Here is a 26,993-nt window from a genome sequence, read left to right on the forward strand (position 1 = left end):
TACAAAAGCAGGAGCAACACTGCGTAACCTAGAAATGTCTGGTGTAAGAGTATATTCCACCCAACGCTTTACCATGCAATCAACACAAGCTTACAAGTTTGTCTTTTGCAAAGCAGCAGTATAGTCAATGGCACGATAAGATCCTCAGAAACCTCCCTGAATCAAGTGGTTGGTCCTGCAAACATATCCAGCAATGTCACAATGTGATTGAATTTTGAAGTGCGGCAAAGCATTCAACACAGGTGGTACGTAAACCCACGTGATGCCATACACCTTACGTTATCTTCCCTGGGAAGCCTTTAAATTTTCCGTGTATTTGGGCATGAAATACAGTGTAGTAATATGCCTAATTGTGCTTGCAAGTGGGCATATACGGTCAGTTCTTGGGTCACTGCGTGTGTTGACGCTAATATGTCTCCTGTTACTGGCAAACGACTCTGCACCACTGAAAATCTAGCAGTGTCGAAGCTTTTATTTATTGCAGATGACGGAATTTTTGTTCATGTCAACCTGTCGCCACTTTTTAAGGTGTATATTTCTCTGGGACAGATGAACATGTTCATTCGGCAATGTGACAGGGCATCAATGACAATATTGACAGCTCCTATATGTTCCTGATATGTTTTGACATCTGCTGCAGTTCATGGGAATATGCATGCCACGACTGTAACCGAGGGAGTGTAACATGTACTGATATTAAATGTACTCCCATATTCTGTGACAACGAAATCACGTAATTTCTTCTATGTAATAATTGTATTGACATAAGCACTTACCAATTATGCCCACTTGTAAGCACAATTGGGTATATCGAAATTAGAGATTCTTTCATATACACCCCAAGTACACGTGAAATGCAAAGACTTCCCCAGGCAAATACCATAAGGTGTAGTATAGCATCACGTGGGTGTGCATACCACCTGAGTAGATTGCTTTTCAGTACTTCAAGATTCAGTCACATCGTCTCAATGCTGGATATGTTTACAGGGCCAACCACATGATTTAGTGACATTTTTGAGGATCTATTGGCTTCAGTCTCCACAAAAAAAATGCTGTTATGCTGTTCAGATAGTGGGCATAAGTTTTCAGGACTTGTCAGGGAACTGATTGCCCACAATATGTACTCCTTTGACGAGTCGGTGATCTAGAATATATTGCAATCAAGATGTCGTACAATGATGTATAGTGGAACTCTGATTTGTTATTTAGGGAGTAAGATATACTGGCGCGCAAGCAGCTGTTGATTCCCAAAAGTTTCTATGGGAGTTCTAGGTCTAAGGGAGCTCAGTATAGTAGCATTTAAGTGTAATAATAGCACGAAGTGGAGGAAATACGTAAAATGACCTGGCACCATGGTACAAAATGTTAGTATAGTACGTAGTTCACAAAAATAAGAAGAAGGAGCTTGTAGGGCTTATCAGCATCTAGTATTCGGAGATGGGAAGCTCCCAACACCTGTGAATCTGCCGGGGTAGAGCTGAATACTGGATGCGAAGAACACAAGGATAGGACAGGTGAGCTTTTGAACAACAAATGCACATCTGCTTATGCTAAAAAGTGTGCCTTGTTAAGGTGTTGGATTACAGAATTCAGATGTGAACTGTGCTCATCTGATGAACTCACGATGAGTAGATTTTTGAGGCAAGCATGACAGAATTCAAGGCTGGGGAAAATGTGTAAATGTATGTCTGGAATTTCTCATGCCACATGGTATATGTAGAAGATCAGTTACGAAGAACGGTGTCCTATCAGTATGTTATTTGAAATATGCACATCTTAAAGAATTTGCGGGTTGAACCACATGAGGCCAATTTCGGAGGAAATTGCTGCATCATATACCTGTCTCATCATATACAAATGTGAGATGCTGAGTTGAAACAGCTAGGCTCAACCGACTGTTGGTGCTATGACATCAGCATCTTGATTTAGACTTCAGCACCATCGCAGAACACAGTAACATCAACACACAGCACACATTGGGCTGACTGATGTCGCCAAAATCTGTAAATATATGCGTGGTTTGGTATCGCTGCCTCGAAAATTCTTTTTAATTGCCGCGCAATTGAAATAGTGCTTCTAATATATAATTTATGTAGTATATCAATTTAATGATTCAGTTACCATGTGCAAAATTAATTATTCTTGTTTCTCGGTCATCAGAGCCCTGGGACTAGAGCTCTTTCTCAAAAAAGCACCCCATAATTTTGTGGTGGCTCCGCGGTTTAGTATATAAAACAGTGATAGTGTAGTGCGCAATATTATCGGTGCAAGAAAGCAGGTTCGATTGTTATGCCTCAAAACACAAGTTTTAATCTGACCGATAGCTTCACACCGATGCAGAGCTTTCCTTAGCGGTTAAGGTGTCAAAACTGTTGAAAATCAGCGCTCGTGTTGTGCACACTCTGCCATAGTCCTCGTTACTTTAGCGATGTTTTGCTTATACGCTCGCTGGAAGCATACTATGGTACTTATCTAGAGTGTATACATGTAATGTTGTTAGGACTAAGTTAACAGTGGACAGGCGTAAGCGGACTGTTACTGCTTTGCGCATTTCTTACTAATAAATCATGCACGTGTATACGCTTACTTATTCTATTTTACGAGCTGCCGTATTGTGTTCACACGGTCTGGTGTATATCGCATGAACAGGGAGGTGTATCTGAGATTAAAAGTACACAAACATGTGACCACGCTGAGTCACGTTTTCAAGGGCGTAGCCAGTGTTTATTTCTGGGTGAAGCGTCGAATTCACGGTATTGATGAACCGGTATTATTGTATTGAATTGTATAGTTTGAACCCAACCTTGTGGCAATGCCTAGCACCTTATACTACCACTTATTCAATTTGGACAAAAATTGCGCGCTTCTTCGCCTCTTTACGGCCATCAATCTCGCTTGGTATTTACGCGTCATTCTCGCAAGTACAACCGTGGCTTGTAACACATGCCGAATTCAAGACTACTGCAGCTGCATACCGTCCGCTACTTCAGCATGATAAAATGAAATATATGCCTAAATCGAATCAGCTGAAACTGGTTTTCGCGATTTTGCGAGGATCGCCTGAATTTTCTTGCTGATTCTTTCTGACGGTGTCTTTTGATCGTAATCAGGCCTCTCAGGTTTCGTTTGGCGCAGAATCACGCAAACGTTTGGCGCAGACGTTAGCTAAACCAAGGCCTGAGAGTCGGAAATTGCGATGCGCAGATCGCGACTGTCTTAATCCCACTGCTATGATAGGTGTCCATGTGACACGCAACGCAAGCTTAGCACAGTCGTAAGAAGTAGTACGCTTGTTTTGTTGGTATTACAGGCAGCTGGTGCTGTATGAAAGGCATAAAGTCCAAGATACTTTATTTTAAAAAATTGTTTCAGAGGCTTTTGCGCCAATCACGACCTCGGTCGTGATAACAGCTCGCCAAGCTGAGCGACACTGGATTTTGACATTTGCTGGTTGACTACACCATCGCTGCCTTGCTGAGTGCTGTATTTCATTTTTGTTAAGGAGGCTTTAAAGCATATTTAGTTTTGTTGTGAATAAATACTTCCCTGGCCACATTTCAGGCAATTTTGTCTGCTTTCGTCGACGCTTTCTCACCAAGACCTGGCAACACTGATTTTGTCATCTGGGTTTCGGGCAAAGAAAAGAGAATGAGAATTTCAACGTCCTCAGATCGCCAGCGACAAGCCAGATTAAAATTGTGACTATAAGTTACTGTTCTTCTGTACGAGTGCCTTCTTGTTCATACCTGTCGCATGCACCTGAATCAGCCGCTCCCCGTAGTGTGCGAGTATTCGGCGAGTAAGTAGGACAAACAGTTGCGGCTAGTCGCGTACGTGCGACCCGAGTTATTGATCTTTTTTTCCTTTCGATTCGAGGTTACATAGTAGAGTACAAGTAATTGTTTGATGTGCAGCGTGTGTAAGCTTACCGCAACATTACGGGAGCCTATATCAGCTGCGTATGTCTCGTTTATCCTTTAGAAAAGTGCCTGCCTGTCATCAATGCTAATTTTATGTGTCTGGGTGCCAAACGTCTGCAGTGGATCGGCAGTGTGACCTGAATGATGCATACACGTAGCACATGTCGCACCATTTTGTATACCCGTCTTTACGATGCACTTAAAACAAGGCCAACTACTGCAGTCTGCCGTGGGTTAAGCGTGGCCATTATGTTGAGCATGGCCTATTGTAACTAGAGGCAGTTCTCTGTGTGAGAGGTTAGTACTCTAGACAAGGCTTATGCAACTTGCTAGCTACATTAGATATAATGAGTAGTGACGTTTAAAAGCTTCGTGACATCGATACGAGTAAATAAAAGTGGCATCAAAATTTATGTCAGTTACCTCGCAGCAAAGAAACTGGTGGTGGTGAATATGTGGCTACAGTGGGGATAGCTTGACAGACAACACAAGAAGATCTGAGTTACTTTTAAGTTTTTTTCTTGCTTTGCAAGTCCAACAATACCTATCAGTTAATTTTGAAAATTCACTCGTGGTGAGTCACAAACAAAACACAAAATTTCAAGTAATAATTCATCTGAATTTCCATGTTTGCCGTGTCTGTTGGCATCGTGTGGTTTTAATAATGTAAACACCCCCATTTCTCATCGATTCATGCCACTTCTGCGCACAAATGTGCCAAACTAAGTTTCCTGTATCAATGTAGATTATACCATGCTGCACCAAAGTCACACGTTTGACAGTGTGTATCAGTGGAAATAGCATTGCTGGTCTAAACATTTGCCGCTTGATTTCCAGGCCACCAATCTCACTGCCATACGCGAAGGATTATTTTTATAACTAAACAGTGCTGGCACGCAATATATGCTGTACTACATGCAGCCAGAGATCAGATGCAATATTTTACCAGCCATAGATGGAAATTCAGCTGTGGTGAAGTTGTGCGCAAGTGCACAACGGCCATAAAGCCGTTAAACTTTTTAAAGTGGTGCTGTAATGGCGGAGTTAAATTCATTTGATTATCTAAGCACAGTCATCACTCCTTTCATTCTTTTTTTCACTACCCTCCGTTGGTACCTCTCCCGAAGCCGCTTTGCCTTCTTGCCGAGCACCTCTCCCAACTTTGCGTGGCATACATCATCGATGACATATTACTCCCAATACTGTCGTGTTGCGGTTGTCGCGACTCCGCCCTCTGTCAACTGTGTGCTTGTTGGCGAATCGCTATTGCTGTGCCAGCCGGTGCTTATACGAATAGTGTCGGTATGAACCCTGTGCTACGGACCACAGTATCTGATTTGCAAGCACGTGCATGCATGCGGCCATCACAACAAACGACGAGTGGCGTGGACAGCTTCTTGCAGGCTAACAGGAAGTCATGGGTGCTTGCTTGACCAATTGCAGCATATTTATTCTGCACGTCAGATTCAACTTCTTGATGTCACGTGCCAGCCCGAAAGGTATGGGAGGATTGTCTCTTGGAATTTGTAGAGAACTGGCGGCTTGTTGCACTGTCACGTGGAGAACCATTGATCATGAAGAATTTTGCACAAGATGCATGTGTTTACTTCAAGCGTTTGAAAAAAACTATGGGGGGTAGTTTAAGGGCCCTTCAAATGGACCGGAGTGGTTGCCGGATTTTAAAAAAAGAATTACTTTAGTTATTTGCTATTCATAAAGAACAACGCAGGGCGGCTGAGAAGAAGCTATAGCGAGACACTGCTGGGGCCTAAAGAAGCTCTGTTACACCATTGCAAAGCGTAATTTACTAGAAACGGCCTATGTCGACAGGGGGGGGGGGGTAGTTTGTTAGCGTTTTATTTAGAATGGAAGAAGATGGAATTGAAGAACAAGAGGGAGCAAAAAGCCCATAGGCAAGCTATATGAATTCAGAAATGCTTTCAACACATGGAACGATGTAAACGACAGTTAAGGATAACAGATTTGCCTTAACGATCCTTAACGACAGTTAAGAATAACAGATTTGCCAAATCAGCATTTTTTCAGTTTTGAACAGTGTTGACACACTTGAGACATCTATCAACATTTTACGGCACACAAAGATTGATACAAGATTTCGTATGAAGGAGGATCACCACTTGAAGTAACATAATTGCTCTTCTTGGGTTATAAAAAATAATAATAACAGGAGGAGTGTCACGGCATTCGCTCTTCTGAAATTGGCCGCTCTCTCTGAAAGAGAACATGGAATGCTTGAAAAGTACACATAGTAAAGCAATACGTGTACAAGCCACCTCACCAAATGTTACCTCATTAAACTCCTAAATAAACAAGTAACGATAAGTAGCATGTTCGAGCAAAACCGGTCCATTAGATGAGAATCGATGACATGCAGAAGATGCGTGGCTAATATGTAATTGTTATTGCAATGTAATCGACAAAGTAATGCTGTAAACAGCAGCAGAGGCAAGCATGAGTACCCGTGATGCAGCTTTAAAGCTCGTGCACAAGGCCAGTTTGTCTGTGCCTAAATTCACACGGTGGAAAAACTGTTTCATTCTGGCATTGCATGAAAGAGCGTGCTGCGATGAGTGTCTATGCTGTCCCACATCTGGATAGAACGGAGGATATAAACAGACATTTATTGTAAGCAACAAAATGAGCAACAGATCTGGCCCTTCACGTCAGCCACGAAGAAGTCAATTAACATAGAGTTCAATTTCCTGCAAATATTTTTAGCACCCCAGTTTCCTCAGTCTGAGCAACATGGCACACGAAAATTTGTTGGCACTGCTGCCCCTATCTGCCACCACACGTTAATATGGACATTCCGTGCCTGCTCAGGTGGAGCGCGCCCACCCCTCAACATTGCGGAAATGTGGTCGGTGTCTGCTAGATGGCAGTAGAGTCTACACAAGGTCTGTACAGTGTTTTTTGTGTTTCAAAAACACATCAGTTTTCCAAATATTTCTTTTTTAGCCTAATAAGTGTTGTCGTCCTGTCATGATAACAAAGAATTCCTTTTTCTTGTGCTGTTGAGCTGTGGTTTGCGTTACAAGGCTTGTTTAGGGAAGTGTGACACCAGTTCAGGTACAGGGTGGCAAGTATCTAAATGCCGCGTCAGTCCTTTCTATTCATAGAAACCAGAAAAGCTGAAGTCTCAAAGTGACGCTTCCCTTAAAGGGTGAACTCCTGGTAGTCACTTGCTCTTTAAAGCAGAGCATTTGTTTAGCGAACAAAAAGCACCTTAACCATATCTGTCTGTCGGTCGGTCTGTGTAGTATCTATCTGATCGATCGATTTAGTCTAGCCTATTAAGTTTGGGCGCTCTGTGATCGTCTCCTTAACTTGACACCTTAGATCAGCAGCTCAGTTATGAGTTGATTTAGTCGAGACTCGTTCATACTGAGATTAAGGCATGTGCTTTAGTGAGTAAGGAGAATAACTTTTTAGCGAGCATGAGGCCGTGCGAGTCTGGTTTAAGAAAGATTTGATGGGTCAGAATGAGCCCCAGGTGCGAAAATTGTATAAGTGAATTTGAGTAAGCTATAATTTTTTGCCAATTGATGTTTGACATGAACCAAAGCTTTCATGAGAGGACAGAGCATGCTATAAAAGGGTTTGATTCAGCAATTCACTGACATTTGGTTTCTGTAATATACAAGATGTTTATTTACACTACTTACAAATGCGTTAGAGAGCCAAGAATGTATGGTTGACTGTTTTCGAAAAGTCTCTTGTCCCTCTCTTTTCGACCACTGATTCACCCCGCACCGACCACTCTTGTCTTCCTCTATTGCTTGCTGTGCCATTCAGTATACCAGGGGTCGGTCATGCAGTTTTCCTAACATATTGGGCGTGAGGCCCACCACCGGAAACGCAAGTGCTGCAATCGCTGTGACGTGCAAGGTTTGATCACGTGATCTTGTCTCGCACTGCAAAGGAAAGCTGGCGGTTGAATGTGTGATTCTACCGTGACTTTGCAGTGTCTTCATTTCCGAACAGCGCTGTTTTGCTCTGGCTTCATTTGTGTTGACTTCTGCAGACTACACAATCCGGAAAGACAGCAAAAGTTACCGGCGGCATGCCACAGTGCGCTACATACGAGAGGATACTTTCAAGGCGGCTTGCAGTGCCACTATCACCTCTCTCTTTTTGTGCTGTGGTTGAAATCAACTATAGGGTTAACATGAGCACCGATCATGAATGCTCGCATAAAAGTGGAACGTTTTTTTTTTTAGGTTTCCGCACGGGAGCCACGCTCACAACTGAAGTGAATGTGCGAACAGTGCATTTATGTATATTTATATATAGGATGTAGGTGTGTATATCTTAGGGAAATTGCTGTCATTGCCATTACAATCAAAAATGTGCCCCGTTGTTGTCCGAATTTTTAGAGAGTCTCAATATAGCCCGGAAGTCCAATTGTTTACCTTTTATTTCGGTAATTTCACCTGATTCCAGTCTATTTTGCTGTCAGTTGCTTCTCTGTGTTCAGCCAGCACGTTGGTCGAAACCTTCTTTCTTACATCATACATGTGCCGCTCTAGTTAGAGCTACTTCTCCCGCCAAAGGTAACCTAACAGCAGCCTGTGCCACTCCCACCCTCCTTACCGGCTCTCCTTCCCTGTGTGTGTAATCAACCACACTGGTTTTAATCTACCAGTAGCATAGCCAGGTGGTAGCACACCAGGCCCGTGCCTCTTTTCCCCTCTAATGTTTTCCTATGGTATATATGGGCACAGAAAATAACTGTCTGCCACATCTGCTTACCTAGCTGGGATCCATTCTAATCAAGGTGGCCCCCTTTCAAAAAAATTTCTGGCAACGCCTCTGCTATCTGCGACCTCAGCTCACAGGGTTCTTTGCTTACAGATTACGTCTGTAGAATGGGCCTGTAGCCACTGTCACTTCCCCTTAATGCTGTTTTGATCTACAGGTGAAAACTTGGTAAACTTCGAAAAGTGATTGATCTTCTGAGACCTGCCGTGAAATATCGCACAGTTTGTGAATAAAGCTAAACAAAAACTGGACACCGCCTATTTCATTGAAAGCTCTGAGCTTTTTTTTTCGTCTTGAAGTTGTGTCATCCCGGCCACGGTCCTGGCAATAGACATCTGTGGTACTGTCGCCAGGTCAACGCGTGCACGCTGCTGTTACTTTACCTGGTCGAACGCGCCTTCAAGGGTGAACTGAACCGATACCTAACCCCACGGTAGGGGAGAAGAACAAGGCGGGAAATTGGGGAAGGAGAAATGTAATGATTTGAAAATTCTAGGCCTTGGATTTTAAACCGTGCTGGGAATCCTAAATAGGCCATCTTTGCTAACTTACACTGGTTCTTTGCGGAAAAGCGTATTGAGATTTAGAAGGGGTGGTTATCCCTAGTACTGGCACTCTGCACATAATGTTCACTTACTCATGCGTTTGTACGCTGCCTAATTCTTAGTATCAGTGTAATCACTGATGTGTAAATATGTTACTAGAAATAATTTGGAGCAGTGTATGACATTTCTGCTTTCCTAAAGGAACAAACTAAATTGTGCACCAGTTTTTTTGTTTACCACCTGTGCTCTTCGGTTTCAGGTATCTCCCGAATTTCAAGGCCGCGAGCTTGGCAGATCCATATTTAATTTCGCAGAGTCAATGAAATGATTTTACAGGCACAGCAAACGCTGATATGGACTTTCTCATTGTTGGATCAGTGGGGTGGTTCAATATACTACTTTCATTGAAGTACCAGTGCTCATGTTTACACTGCACAATTTTGGGTCATGTCGAATGGTGCATACATGTTTCATTTCTAAATGTAAACGTTCTTTTTATACTTCTCAAAATTTGGTATTCAGTGATGAAAATTTCATATCTTTCCCTGTAACCTGCTCAAAATTCACATTTTAGTGCTCTAAAAGTAATATTTTGCTGCTCCAAATATTGCTCCAAATTGTATTTCGGCTGTAGCACCCCTGATCTTGTTAAACAGTATATTTCAGTGACGCTGGGTTCAATAAACAAACAAGTTTGATATTAGGACATTCTTTTCGTATTTCTTTTGTCCCCGTCATCTAACATGCACCTACCAGTCAGACATATATAACTGTTGGCGGGTGACAAATAATTCTTGTACACTACTCCTGTAGCACAAGGAATAGAGGAGGTTTGGTGTTTCTGACCACATTCACCTTTATTTTTGGTTTTGCTTTTGGCCCCGAGCTTAACAAGTGTGCAAGTGCTGCCCAGCTTCTTGAGAGCCGTAGATAACACTGCCGCATCATATCTGGATGCGACACTCTTAATTGTGCGCCAAGTCTAACAACAAGTCTAACAAGTATTGTGTATTTTCATGTACTAATAAGAGCTTGTATCAATAAAGAAGTTGAACGTAGGGCAGCAGGCTGAAGCGGCTTTCATAATTTACTCACAGACTTCTCATTTGCTGAAATGTTTCATCCATTTCGCCACCTTTTCGCAGGATCTAGTGACCGCATAATCTAGACACCCTGCTGTTGGAAACCTCTGAGTCTGAGCATAAACACTGCTCAATACCTTGTGCACACTTGACTTGCACACAGCCTCCTGTACCAAAGATGCAGCCAATCTATCTTTGATAACTTTGGAATAAGCTAATGTTTAAGGCAAAAGAGGCTGTTGCGACCTGTGCCTTTACTGCTAACACACATGCATTGGTAAGGGATGAGGCAGCTGCTCATATTGCGCAATTTTGATACATTTATGTTTGTTTGTTCCAAGCTACTTTAAAATCATAATAATCAAGAAAATTGCACCAGACTGCTCCGAAACAGCCTTGAAAGCTCAAATTTTGTTGACGACCTCAGCTTCAGTCGGGAAAAAATGGCGAGCTTGAACAATAAGACGCACCCAATTGTGTTTTTTTTTTCACTTTCCATCTTCGTTATGACAAATGCTCTCATTGTGACACCATAAGCTTAAAACTTTAGCAAATATACGTGACCCCTCAAAAATGTGCTGCCGTGCATCGACCGTGCTGCTTCTACTAGATAGGCTCTGTGTTCTAGTGCCACTGTCTGCTAGCAAAAACCACCGAGTTGGGTGGCAAGCATAGAAGGATTGACTCTCCGGTTCTCTGTCGTGCATAGCGCGTTCCTCCAGTTACTCTGGCTTTCATGTCGACGCTGCTGCATGTGGTCACCTACGAGTACGTGTTTGCTGTGAGAGAGAATCTGTAAACGTGGAGCCATTTTTTCCCTGCATCTGACGCGTCTCCCGCATGCTCTGGCATGTGCACTTGGGTTGTCAAATTGGGTTCCGTGAGCGGCAGAATGCGTGCAACCTATTCAAGGTTTACACCCATTAGCTACTAGTTTATTTAGACAGGCGAATTTTCATAGCGTATTGCATTTGAAAAAGCCATCGGAAGTGAATTCCGCAGATCAGTGTCAGCAGGTAGAGAAAAACACTTGGTTACATGCGAAGCCGCGGTGACAAAACGAGTGATCAAACCATTGTACACGATATTAACGGGCACCTTGGCACTTTATTCGTGACTCATTGCGCATCGGCATTCAGTTGGCGCAGTTTTCATTAATGGCGATTTGCCACTGCCCCGTTTTGTAATATAAACTCGGAACAAGTGCTTAAAGAGGTGTCGCTGCATGCGTGCCGGCCCTGGGTTACATGAGCTTCTGGCTTATCTCAATCAGTGTTTTGATCAGCGGCAGTGTGACTTCGCTTTCTTTCTTTTCTTTTTTTTTTTGCAGAGCAACCTGTCTCTCTATGATCAGTGGTTTGTTTGTGTGGACAAGATTTTTCCACCTGCGGTGCGCGAGCACTTTACGCGAGTCACGGAGCGGCGCGGGCAGCAATCGCAAGTCGATGTAGTATTGGGAGTTCTTCATCGACAGTGAACGCCTGTACATATAGAAGAAATATAAAACTGGCCAACTCGTGCTACAATAATAGCGCGTGGTTGCTCATGTGAAGATGCGTTATCAGTATCACTCGCTTATCACTTAGTGCCATATGCACGTGCTTTACGAGATAGTCTATGCGGCGAGATTTCTTGGCTCTCGCGCTGCTCTCATGGAGGTGGTCCTGCATGAGGTGGCCACGAACGGCAGTGCAGCATGCTTTTGTTTGTTAAAAGCTCTTGACGCTATCATGTCAGGCTTTTTTTCAAGAGAAGAACCACTGTTACCTCACTAAGATTTTTGTGCAATCACAATTTTTTAATTTATTTTTGAGTGTGATGTGTCTTTTAATGTTTCCGCGGAGCCTAGCTTTCAAAAAAACTTTTTTTACAAATTATTTCACCTGTTACGAGAACTAGATAGGTGACGTGTGTGGTATGTAAAAAAGTAGTGCAGTTCATACCTAGCGATAATCTGTTCAAAAACTTCCTTCAAAATCTGTTTCAGTGTATTGTGTATTATAAGCCAATTAAAATATGCACTGGTGCCCCCACGTTGGTAAACATATGTATTTTTAAGCTCCCAGGGCAACTCAGTAAAGGCTGATAACTACTACAAAATTGAAATTTCGCTGCTCCAAAAACTGCTCCTAACTTAGTTTCAGCCATCTCACCCCAGTTTGAGTAAAGCGACAGCCTTAGGTCTAAAAACTGAAGGTTTGATTTCTGCGGCAGTTCTGTCGTAAAGTGAAGTAGGCCTCCATTCACGTTAAAGAGACACTAAAGGGTATAGCAATTTTTTTGCATATTAGTAACTGTAATTTCACTATCCCAAAAATAGCTCTTTTGCCGCGACATGTTGCTCGGCAACGGAGAAAACATGCAAGACGAAACTATTGGTGGAGATTTCACTGAGATTACCGTGCCAAACACAGTGACATACGAAATATTGAAGGACTCTACTGGGAGGGTCCCACATAGCTTCTACTCAATAAAAATGAAGTGCAATGTGTTCAGTGGGTGCTAGACCTAGCATACGATGGTTTGGAAAATTTCGTTCAGCCAATGTCATGAAAATACAAAAAAGACATTTTGAAATTTGCTACGTGATTTTCAAATACCAGGGTGCAGCAGCTGTGCTGATTGCGCCAATTTGATAAAATTCCTCATTTGTTCACCGAGCTGTGCCAAAACCATGAAATTTGCTGAAATTGCGCCTTGCTGCGTCAAAATGCCCGACCAGCCTCAAAATTTGCTCATTTGCCCTAATTGCAGCGAGAAACGGAGACCACTTTAGCCACTTGTAGTTTGCGTCATCAATCTTTGCGGGCAGACCCTAACCCTAAACCGCAGTGTAAGACAGCTGCTCATTCGGACAAGACCCTCGCGAAACGCGATCGACCAGATCAAGTAACAACACCGGGAGCTTGTCGGTCTGCTGACCACAGCAGATATTTACCGGCGGGACGGCGCAACTACAACACAAAAGATGTGTTCCCGTAGCCAGAAACACTTCGTTGGAAGTATGAATATTCTAGTCGGCGGATGCGGCAATGGCATGTTAGGAGCCATAAGGAACTAAAGCTGGAAGTGTACAAACTCTCAGCTTATCGAGCTTGTACACTACCAGCTTTAGTTCATGCCGTGACCACGTTAGTTGGCATAACAACGCCACATGTGATAGATATCTGGTGCCATTGCGAGGCCAACTGGTGCGTGCACCTATAGCACTTTATATGGTCAAGCGCGCCTTGCAAGCAAGCCGCGAATTGGTGCTCTAAACCTAATTCCTTCATGAAAAATAATTGGAATGGAAGGGGGGTTGTTGTTCGAAAATTTCTTGGTCCTGTTCTAACCTGTGCAGAGAAACTGCTTAAGCCACCTTTGCCATAGTGCATAAATGGCCTGCGAAAAAGCATTAGAATATTTAGGTGGGGCTCAGCGTTGCTCAGACACTGTATAGTTTGTTCAATGACTGATGTATGTATATGCCACGTATTGGTGAGTACTATTATGCTCGCTTATGTCTAAAAACGTTACTGGCAAAATTATTTGGAGTACAATATGACATCCCTGCATCTCTAAAAAGTCGGCTTTTTGTTCCAGTTGTACGAATCTTTCGGTCACTATCTTGGGAAATGCACATTTAAATTTTCAAACAATGTGACAGGCCTGGTGACTTCTAATGTGAATCTCATTGTTTGCTGAGGGGGGTGAATAAAGAAAATACTACTTTGTTGAAATAGCAGTGCTCATATTCACTGTGCATGATTTATGAAATGTTAAATGGCTTGAACATATATGTATGTTTTTAAATCTAAGCCTTCTGTCTCAAGCTGCTCAAAATTTGGTCTTTCGTGGTAAAAAAATTAATCTTTCGTCGCTTGTAACCTGCTCCAAATTTGGGTTTTAGTACTCCAAAAGTAATATTTTGCTGCTCCGAAAAGTGCTCCATATATAGTTCGGCTGTTGCACCCCTGGCAAATGTTTAAGCACAAAATGTAGCATTGAAGTTTTGACCTTAATTTTTTTTTCATTAATAATAAAATGATGAGAATGAAACTTCTAGCTTTAGAGTTCTCAGACCACGGTTTGTTAATCTATGTCAAGTCATTCTCTCTCTTTATTGTCCCGAGTATATCTACCTGCGGCCAATCTGGAAGCGCACGCTCGCTTTCTTTACGGCCTGTGCATAGGAAGGAGGCTGTGCTTCTACCTATCGCCGCAAGCTCGTTCCAAACTAACTCGCCGCCGTCCATTGGAAAAAAAGGCTAGCGCACTCAAATAATGCTCAGGTTCATTTCTACAGTCGCACTTCCTGGTGGTACCAATGCATTAAAAATATGGTAGGAAGCATATATGACAACTCTTTCTAATACATCATGAAAGGAATAAATTGATAAATATTCCATTCTGCAAGCACGTACCAGTGTGCGACACGTTCAGAAGGCTCGGCCATATGATCCCTCACTAATTGGCAGACGGATTGACAGACAAAGTAATCTTTTTTTCAGAAAAATACTGTTGGGAACGTTTACTTCAAATCGACATGCTGGCAGCCAGTACCCATGAATATGGTAAATTTTGCACCTTTTTGTTCAGGCATCACATTTTGTGCTTATTGAAATAAGTATTTCAAAAAGGTGAAAGTAAAAGCATAATAGAGATGCCTACTGATTTTCACAAGTAGGTGTGAATAGCAATCGCAACATCAGGAGTAAGAACAATAATAATAAGAATGTCAAAGAAAATAATAGTTGTTCAAAATGAAAACACAAAATTTAGAAACATGAAAGAACATGTAGTGATACAGTTTTGGAAAGCCGTAGTAAAGAAGAAAAACAAAACAACCCCAAGCCCACACAAGCCCCGATGCAATCTTCAGTGCAGATGAAAAAATGTGAAGAATTTTCATATGCAATTAGGCTTGCCAGAGACACAGGAGAAAAATACAATTTTAGAGAATCAGAAATTGTTCTCATTAGTACTAATATATTTTCATTGCACCTGAAGAAATAAAAGCAGTTTTGGAAAAAGTTTGTCGTGATGCTTTTAGCTGAAGTAGCGACACTGCTTCTAACCCCAAATATTTTTGTTTGGGCTTGTAAACAAATCCAGACAGTATGTCAAGAGCAAGTAGTGATAAAGTTTTGGAAAGTCGTAGTAAAGAAGAAAAAACAAACCCAAGCCCACACAAGCCCAGATGCAATCTTCTGTGCCGATGAAAAAATGTGAAACATTTTCATATGCAAGAAGGCTCACAGAGACGCAGGAGAAAAATAAAATTTTAGAGAATCAGAAATTGTTCTGAATAGTACTAATATGTTTTCATTGCGCCTGAACAAATAAAAGCACTGTTGGCCAAACTTTGTCGTGACGCTTTTAGCTGAAGTAGAGACAGTGTTTCTAACCAGAAATGTTTTTGTGTAGGCTTGTAAACAAAGCCAGACGGCATGTCATTTTGATTCCGTAACATTTTTATGCTATTAACCAGAAGAATCTGGAGAATCTTTTCAGAAGTAATTAGTGCCGATGCTTCCGCATAACTCTTGTCTACACTTTCCGGACAGGCTAGTAGCAGTAAATCTTCAAAGTATGGCTCAAGAATCCACTGTGATTGTCAAAGATTTTTGTTCGACGAAGTTACTTTTACTGATATGTTTATCAAGGACCCTATAGTGGCAGGCTTTTGGGAATTTTAATGATTTGGAGTTCTTCAACGTGCACCTAACTGATAAATCGAACCACACGAGCCTCAAGCATTTTCGAATTCAGCAAATAGAGTGTGTTCGAGCCTTAAAAAATGATTTTGCGCCGTTGCATGTGCTTATTTATCACCCATTGCATAAGTGACAAAAATACATGCTGTGCCCACACATCTCTACTACTCTCACTGCTTCCTACAAATGGAAAAGTCATTGGCACGAGAAAGTGGCCACGGACAGCTGATTTACAATGCAGTGCGTATGCGGCAAAATGTAATTCGAAGAGTTGGCTCTCAAAGCCCTCGTGCGGAGGGTGCTGTCACTCTATATAAACAACTATATTTTACTCACGGCGGCTGCTTAAGCGATAAAAGCAGGAAGCGAGTGAGCACCTATAGACCGGCCATGATCTGCCATACATTAGTTAATATTTTTCGCTTCACAATCGATCACGTAATCGTGCATATACCGACATACATACTGTGAAACCATATAATAATGCTGTCCCGATTCGCCTTGTTGGCGTCAATTAAAAGAGTACTGAGACGAATTTTCAATATTTAGGAATTGTTTTATAGAAGACGATTGGTTTCAAAAAGAGAGTTCTGCATTGCGTGGGAAAGCATCACATGTTTTAACTTCCTCTACAATTAAGACACTTTCAATTTCGATATCAAGTGAGTGGCTTCTCCGTGACATCACAAGGTAGTGTGACGTTGCAGGTACTTGGCAGTTCACTACGTACTAATGGCAGATAAGCGATCTGCTCGTGGTACATATAAACCATGAGTGCATTGTCCCCATTGACCATGACAATAATTTCTGTGATTCAGGCTGCATGGATACTCCGTTTACAAACTCGGAGGAACCTTGTTGACTCGTCACGATAATGTCCACTGCATTGCTTGCAAAGACTCTGCAACGAAAACTTCAAAAACACTGTAACTATCTGATGCATGCTGGCCGACTAGTGTATGGTAAGTGGTAATACTACTTGCAAACCGAGTAAACTAAAATGTCCCTTTTGCGATGTCTCAAAATTGTCTTGGTACGCCTTCAAAAACACTATAACCAAAAACATTTATCGCGTATTAGTCAAGTCCAATTTCTCAATCCTGGAAATACCACTTTACCGCGAAACGACGCTTGGTATGTGAGAAAGCGCGCAAAAGGAAATGTGGGTTGAGATGCCACCTTGATCTTCTCGCACGAAACAACATGACATCATTAAACTCAACCACGTGTATTGAGTCTTTCGTAGATATTAATTCATAAAAATTAAGTACATTAATTACACTGTCATCTGTCGGTGTGATGGACCTAAGATACGAAGTTTAAGAAATGTTTATTAAGCCAATGTTGCGAAAATACAATACATCTCAAAATTGGAGCATCACGAAATTAAAAATAAACTTCAACCCTAATTTTCACCGCTGATAATGAACTTGTGGCATGAGAGTTCTGGGTGTGCAGGATGTCAGTCTAAACTGAGACATTGGTTCTCTTTAATGTACTTTTAGGAAAATATTGCGAACTGCTGGTGCAACACGAGTGACTGCAAACACTGCTTTTAAGCAATATTTGATTTTATTCAAGTAAAACATCAGAGCTTCACTGACATTTTATTCCTATCACTTCATTGAACTAAGCCTTAACGTTGGCCTCGTGTTCTAGCGACTTAAGAGCAGTTATGAGTTTTTTTGAGCATGGCGTAGCGTTATTATGATCCCTTTCTTCTACCCAATTCTAAGGCTATCGTGATATTTCTGTGGTAAAATGATCTGAAGACATGCAGTGAATTTAGTTTAGATGTCGAAGACCTGTACTACCGTGAAATGGGGTTACTTTGTGACAAATTTTTCGTGTTTTTCTCTTGTTGTAGAAATGTCATTATACAGACAAATGAATAATGGCAGAACGTTTATAAAACATTTCCTCGGAATAAGAAGTGTTCTACTGATCCGTATTTTTAATACAATGGCTCTATTCAGGTGGGGAGGTGAGGTGGGGCGAATGACTCTACATCGTGTGGGGCAGCTTTGTGATAACGTTGTTTTTGGCTTAATATGATTGGGAGAAAAGGCTAGCACAAAGCTACAAAATCAAAAGCTCATTTGAGTTATCTACAACTGGTTTTCGTTCTAGCAACCTCACAGTTGTATGAAAATTTATTCAAACATGTACCTCATCAATCAAGATGTTTTACCTGAAAAAAACTTTGTTTTCTAGTGGATTCAATTGAGCACAAATTTGCGTCTTCACAATCCAGCCTTCTTCAGTTCTTTATAGTCCTCCCCATAGTGCTGATGATGTGCCTATCAAGTTTGACGTCTGTCGCTCATGCCAGGTAAAAAGGCTGTTTAAAGTTTGCTATGTCGAAGTTATTCTTCTCAAAGGTTTTTTTTCTTTCTCCGGAACCCGCACCATCGAATCTTAAACGTTGCTGGTATAAGGAATGAGCGCTGGAGTTTCCATGGCCACCCTGGCGGTGAGAGCGCGCTCTTTTCAGCTGCTGCCGCAGACCTGAGTGGCAGCTGGTAAAGATGGTGGTGCGGACATCGCCGTAACAAAACCAAAGGAGTGGCTGCTTGGGCTGGTTGGTATTGCATTTTTTGAGAGAAATATACTTCCTTAGTGCGCAGAAAATGTTTCAGAGGGCAAATATAGCAAAGAGATAGGACAGAGCTCACACTTACAACCAATTTTATTGCACAGATGGCGGTAATATATATACAGCCAAGAGGGTGAGAAGATCACACACAGAAGAAAGGACAAATGATGGCGCATGCACCAGACCACCTTATTCCAATCTTAAAAAGACAACTTAACTGAAAAGATACCTGTTAGTGTGTCGGATAACGAATACACTGATCTTTTCAGTTATGTTGTCATTTTAAGACTGTATAAATTTATAACAGGACAACAAGACACACGACCACACAAACTTTGAACTCTGGATTATTCTTGGGCACACATCAACTAATACTGCACAAGAGGATGACTGAACACCAGATAGACAAAACAAAATGAAAGAATCTATGCAAACATAATTTCAGCACTGACACATCTGGATGATTACAAAGCTCCTGTATTATTTTTACAATGGTTTCTCCAAATGCTATGAAAGATGTGCTGATGAGGTTTCCTGTTATAAATTTATATAGCTTCAGACTAGTTCGCCAGGCTTGCAACCCTGTAAGTCATGTTTAGAAATGATAAAATACCTTGTGTTTATTTGTGAATTATTCAAACAAGCTTGTTTTAATCAACTTTTATTGAGACCTATTCCTAAATATTTTGGTCTGTGGCAGTTTTTTTTTGCACAATGAATGTTGAAGTATTTGTTCATTTCTTTTTATAATGGCCACATGGAATTTGATCTGGATAATACAACAAAACGTCTGCTGGTATTGTTTTTATTTTTTTAGCTTGCATATACGTTATACTGAAGTGCTTAGAACTTATTTTGAGGTGTTTGTTTCTATTCACGTATGCAGGTGTCTGAAAAAGCTCAGCATTTCATAAAGACGTGCCTGTTGAAGTTTGTTGGCCTCAATGGAGGTTAGTAAAGGTACTTCACAGATGTGTTCATAGATTTGCAGCCCGATCGCTGCTGCCCCTCAGAGCCGGGATCGGCGGCAGCCTGTGATAGTGGGTTTCCTGCCCAATCGCTGCTTTCATGTCCCTGTGCAGCCCACCGTCATTGCCTCATCTCTTGCTGCAGCCTCTGAATCATCGCCCCACCTCTGCTTCCCTGGCCAGCCATATACCCATAGAACCTTGCTGAACTCGCCTCCTAGTTTGGGCTGCATTACTGGACAGCAGTAAATCAAAAGCTGAACTGAAAAATAAGTATTTTGACTTGCTATATTTAGAAATAAAGGTACAAAAATTTGTCCTGGTATTCGTATTTATAGATTGCTAGTGTGTTGGATATTTGCACTGAGCAGTTATTTTATTTAATGTTTTAGCTAATACTTGATGGAACAGCCTATGTTACAATTTCTCTTGAAACTGAGAAGAAATGTGTGAAGAAACTAGAGAGTAACTAGACTTGTGCAGTCTTATGCTCTGCATGTGGGGAGGGTAATTGGCAATGCAAGAAAAAAAGGCAAAAATGGGCAATTTAGTGGAATCATGTTGTGTTTCTTCACTAAGTCATCCATTGGTCAGTCATCTTAAAGTATACTACACCACAAAGCTCGTACGGGGCTGTTATAAGCCGCAAGGGGAAGTTCTGGGGGCGTAATGTAAAGTCTACCGGCTAAGGAATGCCAGTAGTTAAAAGCCCATAATAATAATGGTGGAACATTGGCAAGCCAATGGTAGCCAATATTTGTTGAAAGCGAATGCTGGCGTAATAATGGCATTTCAACAAAGTGGCCCAAGAATGGTACTATGTTGGATGTATGTTGGCAACTACGTCGGGGAAAGGACGGGCCTTCATTGGCATGTGTAGAGTGGGCCGGCGTCGGCTGGATATTGGTAAATGTAACGGCAGAACGTCGGACCCAGGTAGGCTTGAACATCGATCCTACATCGGAAGAAGTTGCACTTGGCCGAGATGCCAACCTTGCGCCAATATTGCGGCCGACGTTAGCCGATACGGGTCCAAGACTGGTCCAACGCCGGTGTGCTGCCTGGGGCGATGCCAATTATCAGCCTAAATCCGGCTTTTCAATTGTTCATAAAACTTGTGGCCATGCCCACATCACAAATAGAGCGGAAACACAAGCGCGGTGGAAAAAATGAAAAAATAAAAAAAAAATGAGCGAGGTGAAGTCGAACTCACTACCTCAACGCATCACACATCCTAAGTTTGTGACGCTGCCCTCTGCACCACATCAGAAAGACGAAAGCACATGTATTTTTCCTTCATCATAAAACTACTTCAGGTATCCAGTATTTAAATTTCCAGGCCTAAAGTTGCGGAGTTTTACCTCTTTGTGCTCGCGCCAACCTAAGATGTGATTGTTGGCTTATCTCATACAGATTGTCTTGGATCACATCTATCTGGCACCTTTTGCCGCAAAGCTTGCTAGCCTAACCGCAGATATTTTGCGGCAATGACAGTGACTCGCTACGTGGCTAGTCCTACCTATGTAGAAAATAGCGTGAATCGGAGCTGCTCACTGAACACTGTAATTGTAATCACTCGTTTGAAGTATTTTCTGTCCTCGTTGACGTTCTGTGTACGACAGCCACAGCAGTTCACTGTAGCCGAAATGGCTATTACTCCTAGGGCCGTAGTTCGTGTGCCTCGTTTGCTGTGAATATTGTAAATATTTAGTCAGAAAGAGCGTAATAATCCTTAAAATATAGTTTCAATCGTAACTGGCTCATAAGGGGTCAGATATTTGCCTTCGACTACACAAATCAGAAGCTAAAAACACCGAGATCGGGATGCAGCGGCAAACTGCGGCCTGGACGTGCACCTTAGTGCGGTACGAGCCGGTGCGACTCACTGCTGGAGTATGATGGTCTTGATTATCATACTAATTCTACTGTCATGCTGTGTTTCGAATTATCAGCTTTAATAATGCGAATTGTGAAATAAATTGAGAAAACTCGATTCCACTTCAAGGAAAGCACACCCGCGCCAGGAGGGATGGGTGGGCTGGAGGCTTTTTTCCTAAAATTTTTGCCTGCCTTCTCTTCCCCCCTCCCAAAGAGCAAACATAGACAAAGCATGACGCATGAATTCTGTGTCTTCCCGCCCCCCTGCAGGAACACAAATTCTGGTTCCCCCCCCCCCCCCCCGCCAGCAAAATCCTGGCGGCGTCTCTGACCCGCACGCCGGACTGATAATTGCTTTAGCGAGCTCGCACATACATTATCTCACTAAAACTAAAGCTACATGTGTGTAGCACAAAGATGAGAAAACCATCGTATTCGGTAAATATTACGCTCGACAGTAGGAACAAGGATAGCATAAGAGACGGCAAATCACAGCACCATCGAAGCAAAAGATTTGGGCACGGCAGCAAAACCATGCTGACAATACTGCCGGGAAGGAATTAGCCAAAGCCGTTTATTACCTAAACGGCAAAAAGAAGGATTTTGAACGGTGCATTTCTTATTGCCACCACACCTAATGATGAATTCCTCATCAAGATAGTTCTAATTGGACGTCTCGTGACATCGCACTGTCGCACTCTCGGATGAAGTTGTGCTGCTGGCTAGAAAGTAGCTGCTAGCGCTGCCAGGTGCCTAAGAATAATGCCAGACACTTCCGGCGTTTGTGGATAGACGGTAAGGAAGATTCGGTTGAGAAGAGCAGCATTCAAAACGTAACCTGGGCGGGCAAATAAGAAGGAGTTGAATGATTCATCTGGGCATTGCCACCAACCCGACTCACTAAATGAATGCGGGCAATAACACGAGTCAAGGCATAGTTTTAATTTACAGCCAGAATTCTGAATCACACGTATCGAGGCCGCACAATAAGAACGGCCGACATTGGTTTTTCGTCATCTCTGCGAGGCCAACCGTAGCCCAATAATACCGGCAATGAGCCATTATTGGCTGAGCCGTTGAACTCGGCCGGGAACACTGGGCCAGTTCTGCCACCCTTTATCCAGTATTGGGTTTCAACCGGCAACATTGAGCCTAGTTTTCTGTCATCCCATACGCAATGGCTCAGACAGTCAGTTTCAATACCAAATATAAGGCCGATTTTGCCGACCTTAACCCCATGTTAGCTGAGACGTTGCCTTTTGCCGGCTAATCTTGGGCCCTTTTTGCCGTTGTTTAGCCAACGGTTACTGAGTCGTTGGCTCTCAGTGGCTGCTATTGGGCCTAGTTTGCCGCTCTTCAGAGTGTAGATGACAGTGAGTCTTTTACTGAGAAAACTTGACATCTTTTCTCCCGTATACCGTCTGCCTGAACATCAAGATCCGGTCGAGGTAGTATTACTGAAAGCGCTTTCATTTAGTGAGCGTCGATGAGACCCCAACTGCCGTAAGTACGCATTTCATTGCTGGAACAACATGTGCGCAAGCTTGTAAGCCATTTCGCTTCTTGTGCTCTGTTTTCCTAAACACAGGGTACACTTGTAATGTCATAGAGCATTAGGCGGTTGATTGTTATTCGCCAAAGCTGCAGAAAGCTGCAACATAGATTGGTGCGCTAACAAAAAAAGTGCTTGCAAGAGTGGCTGACTCACGTTAGATGACCGCTTCAGTGAAAAGCTCTTCGATGCTACCAAAATTTTGAAACCTTAGTGAACATGCCATTAGCTTCATGGACGTTGTTTACCTAACTTTTATTTCATAAATATTTCGCCTTTGGTTGGTTGACTTCACTATTAAATCTAGCATTATGATTCACCTTATCACTTTCGCACGAATACGTTTAGCCGAGGAAGTTTCATGTGAACCTTGTTTCTGTGTGTAAACCGAAACCTACATAATATTTCAGCGCTATGTCCTTTGCATTCTTTCAGCCACTGACTGTGTGGTGCCAGCGCTCATAAACTGCACGAATACCTTCCTATCTGTGTGCGTGAGCGTATTTACACATGCGCTTAAAGTGGTCAAGTGCAACAAGCGCATTTGCTTCAGTGATGTCACATTTTTACCTTGGTAAAATAGTAAAAAGCTCGGCAAAGCGTGTTACTTAGTTCATTGCCTAAGAAACTTAGGTATGGGAATAAAAGACCCGGACGAAGTGAGGGCTCGTTTTTTAGAAGCAAGAAGCTCTTTGACTAGCCTGTGTAATGCTGTCTCTGTCCCTCAATAGGAACGCGCCGTGCGGTGAAGGTGTTGGCGCAGCGCCAAATAAATCACGCTGCTGCTGAGCATTGACGCCACCCTACACTGGAAGTGCACGATGATGCCACTCTCTCCCTCGCCTGCCACTCGCTCGTCGCGACGCCCGCAGCTGCCGCCTCGTTGATTCTCCCGCAACACCTGCCGTGACAGCCGCTCACTACACCGCCGACTCGTTGGTTCAGACGCAATAAACCTGCGTACACCTAACGTACGCGTTTAAGCATATCTGTATGTGTGACGTACAAGACCTACACCAGCCATCGCTTCAAATGAATCTTCCAGAGTTCGCCGAAGCACCCGCGTTAGCGCAGTTCAACCCATGACGCCCCCCGTGCGCCACGCTGCTGCTTCGCATTCCATCAGGGTTCCCTTTGGGGGGATGGTCCAAGATTTTTTGTTAGAAGGTTTGCGTTAGTCCACAACAAACTGACAGACACGTGTTTGCCACATGTTTGTAAGTCACGTGTTGTATATTCGTCGCTGTCTTTTTCTCCTGTAGCTATGTTTCTGAAGTGAAAATCTTGTTCAGTTGTTACTTCCCACGTGGTTTTATGAAAAGTCACATTATTATTTATAATAACAGAGTAAATACAGTATAGAAAGTACAGAAAATACGTGGTTTCTACGTGAAGTACGCAAACTTTTTTCACAGCAACTAGTTGAATTGAGCGATGCTTCGAAAATACCGCGAACCTCTATAGATGACGTGATGAGGTACGGTAAACAGGAGTGGGGCGCACATTATTGTCGGAGATTTAGCCATGCTCCGAGAAGAGAAAGCAGCATTTTGTCGCCTTCTTCAACCTATGCCCCTCCCAACTTCCGTCGTTCAGCGTCGTTGCCGCGGAAATTGCTTGACCAGAGTCACCCGGATGTTCAGCACTAGTTTTTAGCCTGCTTAAAAAATGTGAAATGCAGTCCTTCATAGATCAACTCCCAAAACCCCATCTTGTCCTAGGAGACTTCAATGCACATAGTAGCCTCTGGTATGACTCTAACTACGATGCGGAAGGGGACCTGATTGAAGTTTCTTTTTCTTCCAGCACATTCCTTTTAACGAAAAAGAGCCAACGTATTATAACATCGCTATCAATACATACTCAATTATTGACCTCAGCATAACATCTCCTTCACTCCTGCCTCTTCTTAAGCGGGAAGTCCTTAATAATCTGTACAGAAACGATGATTTTCATATAGTTCTCAGCACGTCAATACCAAATGCATGTCCACTGCAGGTTCCCAAGTGGCTCACTGACAAAGCATATTGGGTACCGTAAGAAAAAATGACTCTCTTAACTCGGGCTAACAGAGGGTGTTAGGCATAAAGGCTGATTTGGGCTACTTTACAGCTTTTGATTGAGGCTGCATCAAAGAGTATTTCACAAACATTTTGACCATCAGGTGAACGATGAATCCGATGTTAAAATAAGAAGGGCTATAATTCGCGCAAAAACACAAAATAAAAATAATGCTTGGTAGTTACCTCGAGACTCACTGGTAGCCAAAAATGTTATTCACTTTAAGAACATCGTCGCACGGAAACAGGTTGTGCTCACAGGTGAGAAGAGAAGGCCGGCTTACTTGTTTATGAGGCAATACATCATATGCAAAGTAGGGTAAAATCTGGAACAGGCTGAAAAGGACAGGAATAGAACAGGCATATTCTCTTCCCCTTGTGGACATGCAAGGCGACAATTTGGAGGATCAGGCGAACACTCTCGAGTCGCATTTCGAACAAGTCTCCATCCCATCACAAGATAACGAAGCATTTTAACGGTACAAAACCGGAATAGAAAAGACAGACATTGAAGCGCGAATCCGCAACACATGAGGCATACAACGAACCTTTCTGTTTGGCTTAGCTACAAGCCTCGCTTACCTGCTCTGATCAATCTACCCCAGGCCCACAGTGTGTGGCATATGAAATGTTAAAACACCTTCTGAAACTTAGAAAGTCCTCCTCTTCATTTATAAGGCAACATTGATTTTCGGCAAGCTACTCTCAACCTAGACGAAAGCCATTGTTATCCAGATTCTCAAACAAGGCACGGACCCATCCTCAGTTTTTACCTACAGGCCAATAGGTTTACTGGATGTTTTCGCAAGGTCTTTCAGTAAATGATGATCAACGACTGATGCACGTCCTTGAATCTATTGGCCTACTTGACTGATACCAGTATGGGTTTCAAAAGGCTAGGCCCTCCACTGGCCACCTTTTTTATATCGAGGCTCCAATTCGCGATGCCTTTGTTCATAAACATTTTTTTTCTTTCTGTGTCTCCTGATACAGAAAATGCGTATGAAACTACATAGCACTTTGGCTTATTGCGAGACCTGGCACCATTAGGTGTGCGAAGTAGAATGCTGAATATAATAGAAAGCCACCTGTACAGCCATACATTCCATGTTCGTGTGACACAATTTTCTCTTGAATATTTGTCCAACAATCAAGTGTGCCAGAATAGAGTTGTAATGAGTTGTACACATTTCATAGTCAAAATAAACTCCCTGCGCCTGTCTATCCCACGCAATATGTTTTATTGCACATTGTCGATGATGTAAAGCTTGGCTGTAAATCGTAAAATCTGCCCCGTTGTGGTGGTATAGTGACTAAGGTACTCGGCTGCTGACCCACAGGTCGCGGAATCGAATCTCGGCTGCGGCAGCTGAATTTTCGATGGTGGCAGAAAATGCTGTAGCCTCGTGTGCTCCGATTTGGGTCCACGTTAAAAAGCCCTATAGGCGGTCAAAATTTCCAGAGCCCACTGCTTCGGCGTCTCTCAAATTCATATGAAGATTTTGGGACGTTGAACCCCACATATCAGGTTGCGCAACTTCTCAGTATGTGAACGCACGTACAATAAGGTTTGAACAAGGTTTCTTAATGAACATATGAGAATAGTTTCAAACTCCACACGCAAAAGAGCGTTTGCGTCTTACTCTGCCGACAGACGGGCCTCCATCCCGACCTTGACGTCGACCTGCATGGTAAACGTCTGCCTGGAAATACGAAGCACTAAATTCTCGGCCTAATTCTAGGCACAAACTAACCTTCATGTCATACATCAAGTATTTAAATTACAGGTGCTTAGAAGCCATGAATATTTTGAAAGCGTTCTCGCGCGCTACGCGGGGTAGTGGCAGGAAATGTCAGATGAATGTATATAAAAGTCCCATCCACACGTGCCTTGATTAGGTGCTTTAACCT

At 42.6% G+C, this 26,993-nt stretch overlaps 2 long non-coding RNA genes across 3 annotated transcripts; both read left to right on the plus strand.

The window, feature by feature from the left end:
* Positions 1–14,499: 14,499 nt before the first annotated feature.
* On the plus strand, positions 14,500–16,984 carry LOC142774960 (uncharacterized). Its single transcript, XR_012886593.1, has 3 exons — positions 14,500–14,654; positions 14,823–14,885; positions 16,847–16,984. It is a non-coding gene; the product is annotated as an uncharacterized LOC142774960 (long non-coding RNA).
* Positions 16,985–18,157: 1,173 nt separating this feature from the next.
* On the plus strand, positions 18,158–19,890 carry LOC142774961 (uncharacterized). 2 transcript variants are annotated; one of them, XR_012886594.1, is made up of 3 exons: positions 18,158–18,360; positions 18,410–18,609; positions 19,511–19,890. It is a non-coding gene; the product is annotated as an uncharacterized LOC142774961 (long non-coding RNA). The 2 variants fall into 2 exon arrangements; XR_012886595.1 differs by having other exon boundaries at positions 18,467–18,609.
* The last annotated feature ends 7,103 nt before the right edge of the window (positions 19,891–26,993 follow it).

Source organism: Rhipicephalus microplus, chromosome X (assembly GCF_043290135.1).
Source record: "Rhipicephalus microplus isolate Deutch F79 chromosome X, USDA_Rmic, whole genome shotgun sequence".
Classification (NCBI taxonomy): Eukaryota; Metazoa; Arthropoda; class Arachnida; order Ixodida; family Ixodidae; genus Rhipicephalus; species Rhipicephalus microplus.